This window comes from Micropterus salmoides, unplaced genomic scaffold, assembly GCF_014851395.1.
Source record: "Micropterus salmoides isolate LMB-PRFRI ecotype aquatic unplaced genomic scaffold, ASM1485139v1 Ms_hic_scaffold_16, whole genome shotgun sequence".
In the NCBI taxonomy this organism is placed as follows: domain Eukaryota; kingdom Metazoa; phylum Chordata; class Actinopteri; order Centrarchiformes; family Centrarchidae; genus Micropterus; species Micropterus salmoides.
The window spans coordinates 18,018,459-18,032,292 of record NW_024040707.1 but is presented as its reverse complement, the minus strand read 5'-3'; the positions used below and the strand labels follow the sequence as shown (position 1 = coordinate 18,032,292).

General features: G+C 37.0%; 1 protein-coding gene across 2 annotated transcripts in view; it reads left to right on the top strand.

Annotated features, from left to right (window-relative positions):
- Positions 1–13,834, top strand: part of hoxc11a (homeobox C11a) — an 84,493-nt gene that overhangs the window by 40,938 nt on the left and 29,721 nt on the right. For both annotated transcript variants that reach the window (XR_005444825.1, XR_005444824.1), the window contains exons 3-4: positions 1,018–1,118; positions 1,697–1,796. The gene's annotated coding sequence lies outside the window, so the exon portion shown is untranslated. The remainder of the gene's footprint in view (positions 1–1,017; positions 1,119–1,696; positions 1,797–13,834) is intronic.

Here is a 13,834-nt window from a genome sequence, read left to right as displayed (position 1 = left end):
ATTCGTACAATACTTGTAGGAGATATTTCATTAAAAACAACAGTGTTAACCTGCCGGTGGCTTGAGAGAACGTCCAAGTCAGTGTTTTTCTTTCTATGGGGACCATGTATCTCTCTACAAAATGTCACAGCACTCCTCTAATAGTTTGATATTTCAGTTTGGGCCAAAGTGGTATACCGACAGACAGCAGTGATTTCTATGACGCCAGTGTAGCTATATTTAAATGTGTAAAGTATGTGTTATCGATGGATTGACACAGTAAGGGCCGTTATTACAGCTCTGATGGCACAGCAAAAAGTAGGGGTCAGAAAACAGCGAGGTTTGTATTTGTTAGAAAAATGTAAACGCAGCAACCTTCAAGTGAAACAAACATCCATATCAGAGCAGCTCAAACTTAAGAGAGGAGCTCCAAAACTACTAAAAGTAGTAGTAGTAAGATTTTTAGACACTTTTATCTGGTTGCCTGTATGGCCACATATGTCGAACCAGTCATTTTGCTTTAAGAGCAAAACCTTGGGGTTTCAGTTCCACTGTCAAGCAGAACCATATATACCATATTGTTGGATCAACATACCCCCTGCTGTGAGGACACAGTAGAAATGCACATGAGCATGCCTCACCACGGTGTGTGCTTTACTGAGCAAGTGAAGGAAAACAGAAGTGTCCCATTCCCCTTATTTAGATGCTGCAGGTTTGCTGTCATCTATTTGGTGTAAAGCGATTTGCGAGTTTGTAAAAATGTACTGTATGTTCTGTAATCCATACAAGTTATTTACAGTATATTATATATGATTATTGTTATTTAAATTTGTTTTGTTAGTCATAGTGCTCCAGTTGCCCCTCTTCTTTGCATTGTTGCCAGTGGTATCTGTAAAGCTGAAACTACCCGATATCCTTAATTTTATGCTGTTTCCCATGTCTTCATGTTTTAACTTTAGTTTAAGCATTCACTTCTATAAAAAGATCTGGTTAAACAGCATATTCTCCTTAAATGATTGTTTTATTTTTGTTACTTAGCTGCTGCTGTCATTGCTGAAGGCTCAGGGTAGTAATGGGTGGCTGGGACGCATTATGTTTGAACATCCCCCAGATCTACATCTCCTATCAACATCCAGCAGGTAACGGCATCTGATATGTCTTTAACCACACTTTTAGGACATTAAAAAACCTCTAATTTGCACACTTGGTAATACTTTTAAGTCCAGTGTCAGTACATTCAAATAAATACAGGTTTCACCAGTAATTTGTGTTTTCCTCTGTTCTATGACCTAAAGCATAGGCTTACTGTTCTTAGTGTAGCTTAATTGAAAGTCTCAGAAAATAGTTACCAGAACATCAGTGTGAATCATAAGCCATGCATTTTTCTTTGTCTCTTTATGGGTGTTATTTAGATGGTCTGATACAGCTTTGTATTTATCTACATTGCTCCTGTATTAGAAATATGTTGTTGATTTGCCTTATTTGAGATTCTAGAGTTTCTCCATTTACTGTTAATCAGAGACTGACCTCAAGCATTAACCAGTGAATTTCAACATTTTAGTGAGTTTTTGCTGACTTTTAATGCATTCTATATACTCAGTTTTCTGTGCAAGTGTAAATCTAAATCCTAAAACACTTTCTCACTAAAATTATAGTTTTGCTGGATACTAAGTTTACTTTTATAAAACATCATTAGTCTTCCTCCTCAAATGTACAGCCCAGGACATCAGTGGCAAAGGAGGAGAACTTGCAAGCTTGTTTTAACTTCTGCATCTATTGGAGAGAAGAAGCAAAAGCATGGAAGTAAGGATTAAGAGGTAAGCTGAAGAGGGGGAGAAAAAACAGTCAGGATTTATTTGCCTTCTAGTCATAAAATGGATGTAAAATCTGCTGTAGACACTTGGAAGTTTTTGTCAGCAAGGCTGACTCAGCTGGACTGAGAGTACCTAAAAGTTTGATGTAAATTGTGTAGTGAAATAGAACTTTCATAAACCAGAAGTACATTTTTCTGGAAGACTGATTTACTATAAGTAAAATTCATTAAAATAACGAGTAAGAACATGAAAGTAGGTCATTAAAGCAGCAAATTCTACATGGATATAGAACATAACAATATACCAGAATACTAGAGCAAATGGGGGAAACACCGGAACACATAAGCAAGTATAAGTATAGAATGAAAAGCAAAATGTATATAAATCATGTGCAAAGTAAGAACAGTGCAGTATGATGAGACACATTTAAAAAGTAGAGACAGATACTAGTTTAACTCAAAGTCAGCATACAAAGAAACCAATGGAAAATATACAGAATATTCTTTTAAAAAATACTCATAGTACAGTGAAGAAAACAGAAGTTTACATACATACATTACCAGTTCTACAGAAGGCAATGTATAGTGTTTACAGTAAATATACAGGTTTGAAGGTGTAATGTTCACTTTCAGTGTATTCAATATATTAACGTGTGCAATGTAGGTAATTACAGGACACAAAGATACTGCATGTTGTGTTGCTCTTCTAAAAACAAAATGGAGGTACAGGAAAAAGTGAGTATTGTTTTTTGAGGACTTTTATTGTTTTGTTCTGAGATGTAAGAACTCGTGATTTGGACCTCTTGACTCTAGAAAATTGTACAGTTGGAGAAAGTGGCAATATTGCGCTGAATGTCCACAAAAATGTGATTTATCTTTTTATTAAAAAATGTTACTTCAGGAGTTTCCCTTTCATGCCATCAATCATGTGGAAAGGCTCTTTTTTTGTTCAAATGGTTGATATCCAATTTTGGAAAAGCTTCTCTTTTGTGGTAATTATACCCAGGAGAGGAGCAAGTTGTAAAAATCAAAAAAAAACACACTCTGTATGCTGATTGCTTGTGTGTTGCTTGGTAATTTCAGCTCTAAGCTTATGAAGACATTTTGAAAGGTCAGTTCAGCCATTTCAGATATACATCCTAACTGATTATGGTGTTGATGAGTGTTTAGATGGTGAAGCTGCAGGCACAGTTATTTATTTTTTTATAGACACTGCAGTCCAGTGTAAGGATATCAGACTGTATTTTTAACATTTGTATGACTCCTATTATTTGTCTCCTTATATTTTGTGGTTACACTTTTAAGAAGTTGCAGATACAAATAAAGTACAGACATTAGATCTGCGACACAAAATTGTATTTTCTTTTTATGGAAGCAGAATGAAATATGCACACAAATGAACTGAATCCTGGGTAATATTGTTTGTTGTCATCCTGTATTACTGGTAGACATGAAATAATACACACACCAAATGCAAAACAGGATGGTGATTACTTTAATGAGAAACATATGCAGAGATTACTTACATTACAGTAGATTTTACAGTATAGTTTATTGTATGTCACTTTTTTTATATGAATCAGCATATGTGTATAATTGAAAATTTATAAAAAGATAAAATGTTATGGCTATTATTAAAGTTTGACCACTTTAATTACCAAATGATGACATTGGATTTGTAAAAAGAAGTTAAAAAAAATACTGCCACTCTTCAGTATATAACTCCTACAATTTGGTGAAAAACTCACTATAAAATAATAAAAAATATACAACTTACAAAATGCAGAAAGGACACTGGGGCTTGGCTGGTTTTTCATGTACATTCGACAAAGTTCTTGAGTCAACTTCTACAAAATTAAGTTTCTAGTAAATACGGTTTCAAGTGTAAATAAAATAGTTATGCCTTCACTGTAGTAAAGCATTGCATTGTACTGCAGCAGATCCTAATTAATTTAAAACATTGATGCTCATTTAGCTGCCTGCAGGTCACATCTGGCTCCACCTTAAAACTGCCCACCCGATCAATTTCTCCGCTTTAAGAGCTAGTGCCTCGCAGTCAATTTAATCTGTAGTTTTAGGAAACCTTATTTAATTGCAGTTTATACTGTGAGGTTGGATGGCTAAACATTGAATTACTTGTATACTGTACATCTACACCGACTCTTGGAACGGACTTCCACAGATTCTTGGACAAATTCAGCCAAGCTAAATGGTCTTTTTGTGTTTATTCTGACCTTAAGCAAGGTCATGAACAAATATTTCTACTTCAGGATATTTCCAGGATTCCACAATAGTCAGAGCAGGCTTTAAGAGAACCATTTTAATGCGAGAGTTAAACCATTGAGGTTTAAGGTGGCTGGCTTAAGGTTGTGTATTTACTCTGTCTTTACAATGTCTGGCTGTGTTCACATTGTCAGTTGAATATTTAAATTGTAAGTATTTTGATTCATATCCTAAATAGAGATTCCTTTGCTCACATGTTGCAGCTGCTCTTAGTAACAGTAGATATTTTGTTTCCTGCAGAAATACAAACACATTAGATTACGGTTTGATCTGCACACATCTAACCAGTTTTTGCTCATATGGTGCAGTCCATAGGAAATAACTTACCAAAAAGGCTGTGAATCAAATAAAACATGGTTTGTTGTGATATAGAAAATTGTGGTTACAAACAATGAAAACCCACCCCACAACACACTAATTGTTTCAGCCACTCAAAACAGTGAACATTGTTATAATTCATTCTTTATTAATGCCAGCACCTTTTCTGGATTATGGTATCTAATGTAAATATATTGCGGGGATTGAAAGATGAATATTAATCTTATAAATAACTTTTTGATTTGTATTATGCCACTAGAAATAAAGCTTTTTCAGACTATCCTATTTGAATGTTTCCTTCATATTTCTGTCTCACTTACCAGAATACATCTGAACTTATTTGGATTAGAAACGGATGTTTGTTATTTTCTGTTGTTCTCTACATTATTAGTCAACAGGTTAAAAGCAGTCAGATGGCCTGATGTCGCACATTAATTTGTACCCTGTATCTTAGTCTCGAAATTACTGCCATATAACTACATGTAAAACCCTCTCACGCATTTAATATCTTACCGATGCGGATTATTTTACAGCCTCTTCAAGCATTAATTATGCAATTAAATAGAAAATTAATTTAAGCTCTGAAGTGCCGATGCACTTTTCTAGTGATGCGGTAGCATAATTCAGGGCCCGAAGTTTTGGAGTTTTGTTGGCTTCTCCATAAAATCCCACGCAGGAAGAAAAAGTGAGAGAATGTGGTTTTTCATCGCCCTATTACTCCTTCGAATATGTGAATAAAAGTGCTGAAATTTCTTACATTTGTTTGGTTTTAGGTGTTGTTTATAGAATAATTCAGAGAAAAACACAGGATTTTAAAAATCACCACTTTAAACAACAAAATACAAAACAGCCGGGCCCTGAATGCAGAGTTTGGAAATATTTTGTTTTGTTTTTATGTATTTATGCTGCAAACTGAATTGTCTTTCTTGCATTTATGCACGTTTTTTTAATGACGTAATATTTGAATATTAATTTGAATATGAATAGGGATGTAATTAATTTGTAATAATTCACAGGATAGTAGACCCATTTTCACACCCATTTCTGCCGGTAAGCAACGCGTGACAACAAAACACATGTTGGGGTTCGTCTGTAAGACCAATAAATAGAAAGAAAAATCAGATGAATCAGATTACAATTGTAATTGCTGTTTTGTTCCTTCATTTCAAGTCCAGCCTGAATCTCTGATGTAATTGAGACCTTTTCATTAAGATACGCAGTGTAGTGCAGTACTGATAAAGAACATGATCTGTCTATAGCCAAGTCCTTTAACATACTGTTATTTACAGATAAGATTAAAGCAGGTCCAGGTCTGCATAAAAAAGATAAATGCATGGCAATTCGTCAATTTGAATCCTCTGAGAAGTTGATACGATTATTTGCAAATTTTTTTTTTTTAATTTTGCTGGCAGATACAATGGTAGTCTTTCAATTTCAGTTGGATCGGATTAATGCAAACAACTGCTATTTTGCTTTACGAGCCAGGTGAGAGAGGTAGGGGTGTCCTCTCCTAAGCACACCCATGTCTGTCTGAGCACAGTGACTTTGAACTTGAACTTCGTCTTGCTCATCTTTATAATGTGTGCACTTCACTGGTACAACTGAACCTGCCCTCATTTTGGTCCGTGAATTTGCCTCGTTTGCCTATCAATTCATCTTTAAAAAAAGGAGAGAGAAAATGAGAGCAGGGTGAGCTGTGATTCACCGTTACACTTGCCCAGGCAGCAGGCGACAATACAAACTCCACCGTAATTCCACTTTGGTTGTCTCTTTCTGTCTTTAATTTGACTCAACCTTTAGTCAGTGTGCCTTTCACTTTGTTTTCTGACGCAGAAAATTCTAGTGACCTGGAGGAAGTTTTTTTTTTAAGTGAAACATATGGGCACATGATCCAAAAATGGAGACTTGATGTTTGCTCTCGACCAATTTTTTGCCTTTTTAAGAAAAAAGCTTACAAACCAGCTTATCGCCTGGTAAATAGTGAAATGCCTTATACCCGCGCAGGAGAGGATGTCAGTTTACGACTTTTAAGTCCACAAACAAGAAACAATCTCTCACAAATGAGGACTCTTTGCACACATTTAAATTAATATTTATTTTTTATCACGAGGAGTCTCAGCGCCTTAAAGACTTTCCAATCTGGGTTTTAAAATGTAGGCCTATAGGATTATTTGCTTTATTCTCTCTTCCTCAGTAAATGTGATCACATTTCATGTTTAGCACACACATTACACATTCGTCAGGTGAAATTAACACATCACAGTTAATTGGTTGACATGACGACCGCAGTTGGCAAAGGTTTTTACATGCATGAATGCAAAATAGCTTAATTTCTTGATTTTAGCGCATGTGACATAAAGCTACAGGCTGAAGGGCCAGGAGTTGCGTAAGTACCACATGTGTTTGATTGCAGGTAGGCTCACTGCAAGATTACGTTGTAGGCCTACATGTCAACACTTCTCTGGAGCTATTTCAAGCAATTTCTTATCAGGTGTAATATGTACTCACTGAAATCCATATAGACTGGAGAACAAAAGTGGGATTACGGTGGAGTTTATAGTGTCGCCTGCTGCCTGGGCGAGTGTAACAGTGAACCACAACTCACCCTGCTCTTGATTTCTCTCTCCTTTTTAGATGGATTGATAGGCAAACGAGGCAAATTAGGCCTAAACCAACTTAACTACACATACAGAACGACTGTTGATTTGAGCAGCTATCTCCAAATTTGACGATAAAGTAACCTTCACAAAGAACTGAAAAGCACTAACTGATGTTTTTGGTCGACTTGTCCTTTGTGAAGTCAAATTTAAACTGACAGAATCCAGATTTGCTTTTAGTGGTTTCGCCGTCAGTTTTCAAAATGAGAAGGTAAAGTCTTTGGCAATATTGTTGTTGTACATTCATGCCAATAAAGCTAATTTGAATTGAATTGAAGTCCCAATGCCGCAGAATTGCATTTGTTTAAATGCCACCTCTAAATATCCTAAAGGCTACTTTGCTGGCACAGGTAGCCCACAGCAAGTTTCCGTAGCCAAAATCTTCTGGTGGATAAGATTAAGATTCACTTCTTATATTATAAATCAGTAATGCACGTGACTTAAATCCTATTTGGTTGCATTGCCAAATGCTTAACACATTTTTATGATGAATATGCTTTTAGCAACGTGGCCATGGTCTCAGCAGCAGACTGTGTCCTGGAGGCTTCTCACATAAGCTCTACATAAACAGTTTGGGTCAATCCTTTTTACTTTTGCCTTGGTGATAAGATTCAGAGTGTGGCTTCCTGTGCACCCTTTTACTTAAGGATTTCCTCCATCAACAAGCCCGACAAGCAGGTGCAGACATCATTTTCCAGCCCGCAGCTCTTTCAAACCGAGAGCGCATGTTGACTTTAGGCTCTTCATAGAGTCACTGTTGGCCTGCTGCATGCTGGATGAGGAAGTTGTCCTTCACATAGCTTACTGTAAATTTCCGGGATTTTTATTTGGTGTCTTTAAAGCAAAGTGGGCTTCACATCGTGGGCTGTATAAATAAACCATTTGCCTATAGAATAGTTGACTTGATGTTTTATCATTCTGTACTGCAAAATATAATCATGTTTTAGCCTACTATTAATGATAGTGTCAAGAAAGTGATATAAATTATATTAGTTTATTCCATACGGTTTGTGATGACGTACATGTAGAAATGTCGTCTACATCCTGAATGCAAGGGGGTAGGAATTAGGATATTTTAGATACGTCTGTAATGTGACTTGAGGAACGAAATGTAAAATGTGTTATTTTACTTTAAACTATTATAAACAAGGAGTTGTGCGGAATAGAATTGGGCAGGTTTGCACACTACCACATTTCAGGCAACATTAAAACTTTCTTATAGTCTACTCAGAACGTTGCTTGCGTACAAAAACAGTCTTTAACAGTATAGTATAAGATTTTCTCAGTCGAGGACATAGTGGCGTGTTAAGCTCTCAAACATTCACAGCGTGTGTCGACGGAACATTTTGACATATGTTCTGTATGTGAACATTTTGAAAGCTGCATGGTGTTACAAACTGTAATGCACATTAGAATGAATATAAGTGGCGTGGAAATATTGGCCTATAAACCAGGCCTGAAGACTTAGGAAGATACTCTTGAAGAAGATTATTTTGATACAGATTCCCATTTCCAATAGATTCAGTTTCCCACGGCGCTGCAGAAGCAACACCGTGTGCTCCAAGCTGCCGATTGTAAATTAGGCAAACTTGGCCCGGTTTGATCAGTTTACTTCTGATAATCACACTTTGGTCAAATCAAGTATGTTGCGCCTTAAAGAACTTTCTATTTTCAGAAGGAAATCCTCATCACTTACAGTTCAACACATCGGAGCATAAAGCTTTTTTAAAAAGCGCCTGTACACATGATTGATCTCTTTGGGCTAGCCTACATTTAGTGTGAAATATGCACAAAAAGTTGAAAGCCCTTTATTGTTTGAGAGAATAAGTGAGATGATTAATGATGAACGTGTGTGTCTTTTGTTTTGCTGTCGGGTTGGATGGAGCGACCGCCTCTCTTAACTTGAACTTGGACTTCCGACGAGACGCGTCCAACTGTGGGTTTATTTGGTCTGCTTTTCTCGCCGGTGTACTCTCTGGACGGCAGCAGGAAGATGAACACTTTTGCTCCTGCGTGTATTTGTAGACCGAGATGAACTACGTCGTTGAGCACATTTCAAAAGAGCCAATTTGTATATATCCCACATTAAGATATAAAGCAGGAACAGCCTTATTCAGGCTACATTTCAGACGAGACCTGACTTGATATCGTGTTGGTATAATCCAAGAAAATATATCTTAATAAACTACCTTCTGTCGACAAGTTGAATAAAAAAGCATTTTGTATATATTAACCGCGCGCATTTGGTGACCTTGCGTTGACAGATGCTTATTGTCGCATGGCGCCGCGCATGTCCTGCTTTGTCCATGATGTTAGGATACATAAATATACTTTTATTGTCTAACGCTGAATACTTTCGCTGTGTAGAAATTGTAATTACTAGCAGTATGAAAATACCCAGATGTTTGTATCTATTTATGTGATCATGCTTAGGCTATATGTAGCCAGTTTTCTAAATTGTACGATGAAGCGCAAATGATTGAGGCTTAAATGTGTCTACACACTGGCGTTGCTTTTCTACTGACTAATTTAATTTCACTTTGCGGATTTTTCCCGGAATTGTGAAACTACACTTTGCAGCCTATTGAATAAATGACGCTCAACAATACCGAAACCTAACTCTCAGTTTTGGTCAAAATCTTTCAGACAGCATTGAGTAATGAACCACTGACATCTTCATAACAATATAAGTTAGCTACACTAAATAAAGAGACTGTAAAGCCTGTGTTGTATTTTGTAAATCCACTTTGGCCTGGCAGTAGCGGTGGTCTGCCAGCCTGCGCTCTGTACTTAGGGTGTGGCCCCGCCTGGCCCGCTTTATTTTGCGGTTAGCCTACTGCCATCCTCTCCTAGTCTACCTGCTCCGGATGATGTTAGACGAGTCAAATCCGAGGTAAATTAGGTCTAAACTGTAGTGTAGACACTTTTTCATGCAAGGCTTTTCAGCAGCTTAATACCATCCATAGGCGACTGTGTATTATCATTGTAATAAACAACGGATTTACCTCTTGGTGATTATCATAAAGAAACCATCCACCAGCATGAACAGAAATGCTACTGAGGGTCAGAGAAGCCCTGATCAATTATTTTAAAGCCTCGTCTTTCATAGAGAATCTGTACTGTACATCCGTTAATTCCGTAAAGATTAAGAAGAGCTTGTCTCACATATCTAAATAGTGTTGTGGGTAAAGTGAGTCTAAAGGGGGTTCCTCCCTCCCACACCTCTGTATGCTGTATGGCCTAAACTCGACACTTTTGTGTCCTCTATTCACTGTATGTCGTTTCACGAATACTTAAGCTAATTACGGTTTGCTTGGCAAACATGGCTTCCTACCAATGACACCAGCGTACAGTTTTGTAATGGATTTATTTTTTTGAAGACTTGAAGGTAGTTTATGTCCGATTGAAGTCACAAATGACCTGGGTTTTCAAATGTGCTCATGCATATGCATATGAGAAACGCTACAACTAGGATTTTGTAAATCTTGGTGCATGATGAAATAAGAAACAAACTACTCCATTCAATCTATTCTCATTCTATTTCATCTGTTTACGCATGTTAACGGTTGTGTTTAAATGTCCCTCTCAACGTATTGTTTAGCCATTTAATTCTGTTCATCACGCAATGCACTGCCCTAGTTATGTATTTTAGACCACGGGTTAGCATTTTCTTGACAAAATCACATGCCTTCCTGTGCCCTGACTGTTGGCGTAGACGTCCAGTGGTCTTGGCTTTTACGATTATGAACATTTTCTATCGTAAATTAAAGCCAGCCCGAACGGGAAAATAGCAGATAGAGATGCTGTTTTAGTTTTGTAGGAATGTTTTCATGACAGTGGACTGTTCTGCTCTCCTGCCTGTAGAACAACAGCCCCAACACACACACACACACACACACACACACACACACACACACACACACACACACACACACACACACACACACACACACACACACACACGTCAATGGATATGCACACTGGCAACATAAAGCAATATAAATTAGTAAAGGAAGCGAAAATTCAGCACCTTTCAGAGGAAAGTGCATGTAACACGCCGGACCAGGAGCTTGTGACTCTCACGCGCAACTTCCAAATGAACATCAGTCTTGATTTACTATGAGATTTAAGTATGGACTACAGTCAGATTTTTTGTCCATTCAATTAGTTCAGACACGTAATGGGTACAAAGTTTATTCCATCTGACATCTTTATTTACTAATATCCTCATTTTAAAATTGCACTAGGACCACTGGCCTTTATGCTGTCGTGGTGTGCGAATCTGTGTGATTATTTTGGTTTACATAGTCCACTTTTCATTTAAAGTATCACTTGGTTTACTTTGATTCTTAAAAAAAAAAAAAAAAAAAAAATTGTTTGATCTCAAAGCTAAGTCTGAAGCTGGAAGTGGAACTCGTAAACATAAACGCAACCTGATTTCAGCATGCATGGCGCAGACTCTATACCTGCAAGCTGTCAACACATTCTTGGATCGCAACATCGCCTCTTCAAAGACGTTTTTATGCCCATGGATTTGCATCACTCTCAAGACTGGTGAGCTAATGTTTGCGAAGTAATAATATTGATTTTTAATAGGGATTTTATCAGAATTTAACCTATGGATACATAGGCTATATGAAAGAGACACGGAGTTCTCACAATGTAATTTTAGTCGACAAACTGTAGCCTACTGCAAAAATGTGGCCAATAGGTTTTCCCTAAAGCAAGGCAAACTAAACTATCAAATGTGATAATTTCATTTGTGTCCATTGGAGCTTTTTGGTTGCTGTGTCATTATTATTTGAATAGAGAGAGATATTCGATTTTGACATAAGTGGGATTATAGATTAGTATACTACAGCATTGTACTACTGCAGCATCAAAACAGCATATGCTGCACATGTACTCTGTGTGTGTATATAAGGGCATATTCTGCTTACATAAGCCCCATTGGCTCAGTCATGTGCACATGCAGTCGGTTCCTGTGAGAGGAAGCCGCAGGTAGGCAGCATTTGTATGGGCATGGATGCGCTCCCCTCCCCCCACAAACCTCCGCATCAGACGGACACTCTCTCCGCCTGACGAGGCCTGTCTGGAAGGACGTGATGTCTGGTTGTCAAGATATTTACAGCAACACATCATGGCTGGTTGTCAAGATATTGATAGTGGTTTCAGTTAATAGTTCCTGAAATAAATGAAACTACAGCGGAAAAGAAATGTTTCAATCATCCTGGCAGATTGTTTGACGCTTTTTAAGAAAAATATTATAGCTCTGAAGTTCCACCACAAACTGTGTGCAGAGTACTAATGACCAGCCACCACCTTGTAGTTTAAAACACTTAATATGCACTAAAATTGAAACAGCAGCAGGTTTTATATTCTAATAACGTAAAAGCTTTTCTGTGGTGACAAATTCGTTGTTTCAGTGGCGCCACATAGTTATAGTTTTAGCATTTTACTTATTTATAAATTGCAGTATTGCAATTTAATGTGGTTAAATTATAGAGATAGCCACACGACTGTTATTGATCCTTAGTTTTTACTTTTGCATATATTACTGGTCCAGTTGTAAGAATTGTTATACCATCTACTGTGACTAAATACAAATATGAATCAGCTAATTATTTCCATTTCAGTTAGCTCTTCTTGACCTAATTTGAGATTTACAAATGTAGACACACAGGCAACACCCAAAAAGCATCTCTCCCGCATAAAGTAAGCTTATGGGTAAGAAAATATCTGCTTTCATATCGATTAGCTGGCTTAAATAGTGTATATTGGTGGCAAAATTATTTATTTCAAATTACCACATTGATAGTTTGGGTGGTAACATTAAATATAAAACAATAATGCAGTGTCAAACTTGAACATAAGCCTTGAAAATGCCCATTGTCATCCTAAAAATTCACCTGTGCATCTACAGCCTGTCTGCTGTTCATGACATCTAACAAAAACACAACTTAAAAAATGAATGTTTGAAATCCTCTTAGAATTCATTAATAAGTTTTTACAGGTCGTGTATTAGATACTGGCTTAAGCATCGTGGCTGGCATACATGTGGTTTAAGACTGGACTGCCGGTGTCTCACTCAGGGCCTTGCGCAATAGTGGAAATGCGCCAGAGCTTAAATATTTAATATTAGCTAATCATTTATATGCTCCCACAATAACTGTATAATTGTATTAGTTTGTGCAAAAGTTAAAAAAGAGAATGCTTTATTTGTGAATTATCTTGTTATTCCTATGTTAATACTTTGTGTTGCTATTTTTCTTTTTGCTTAAACACCAATGAGAATATTACCAAATCCATATTGTCAGTGTCAGTTTAGGAGAAAACCACAGATTGGTGGTTAGTGCAGCTTAAAGTGTAACTTAATTAAATCATTGGATCTTTCTAGATTTTAACTAATTCAGCTATTATCTCTGAGACTTTGTTGCCTATTTTACCAACGCTATCCGTGTATCGTCAGGACGAATCTATTACCACAGCCTACACACATATGAAGATAATGTGGAGGTTAGGCTGAGTGAAAACAAAATACACCAAAATCATAATAACACACCATCATTCATACATTGCAAAAAAAGAGAGAGAGAGAAAAAAGGCTTCATCTCCTTAAGTCTGAGCTTTCATGGAAAATATGTTAGTTTGGAAGGAGTCTGTTTCCTGCAACGCAAAAACTGTCAAATTCCTGATTCTTTAAATAAAGACGCAAGGGACTATTTGGACTTCTCTCCCTCTTCACACACAGCAAACATTTTAGACTAAGGGTGTCTAAATAACA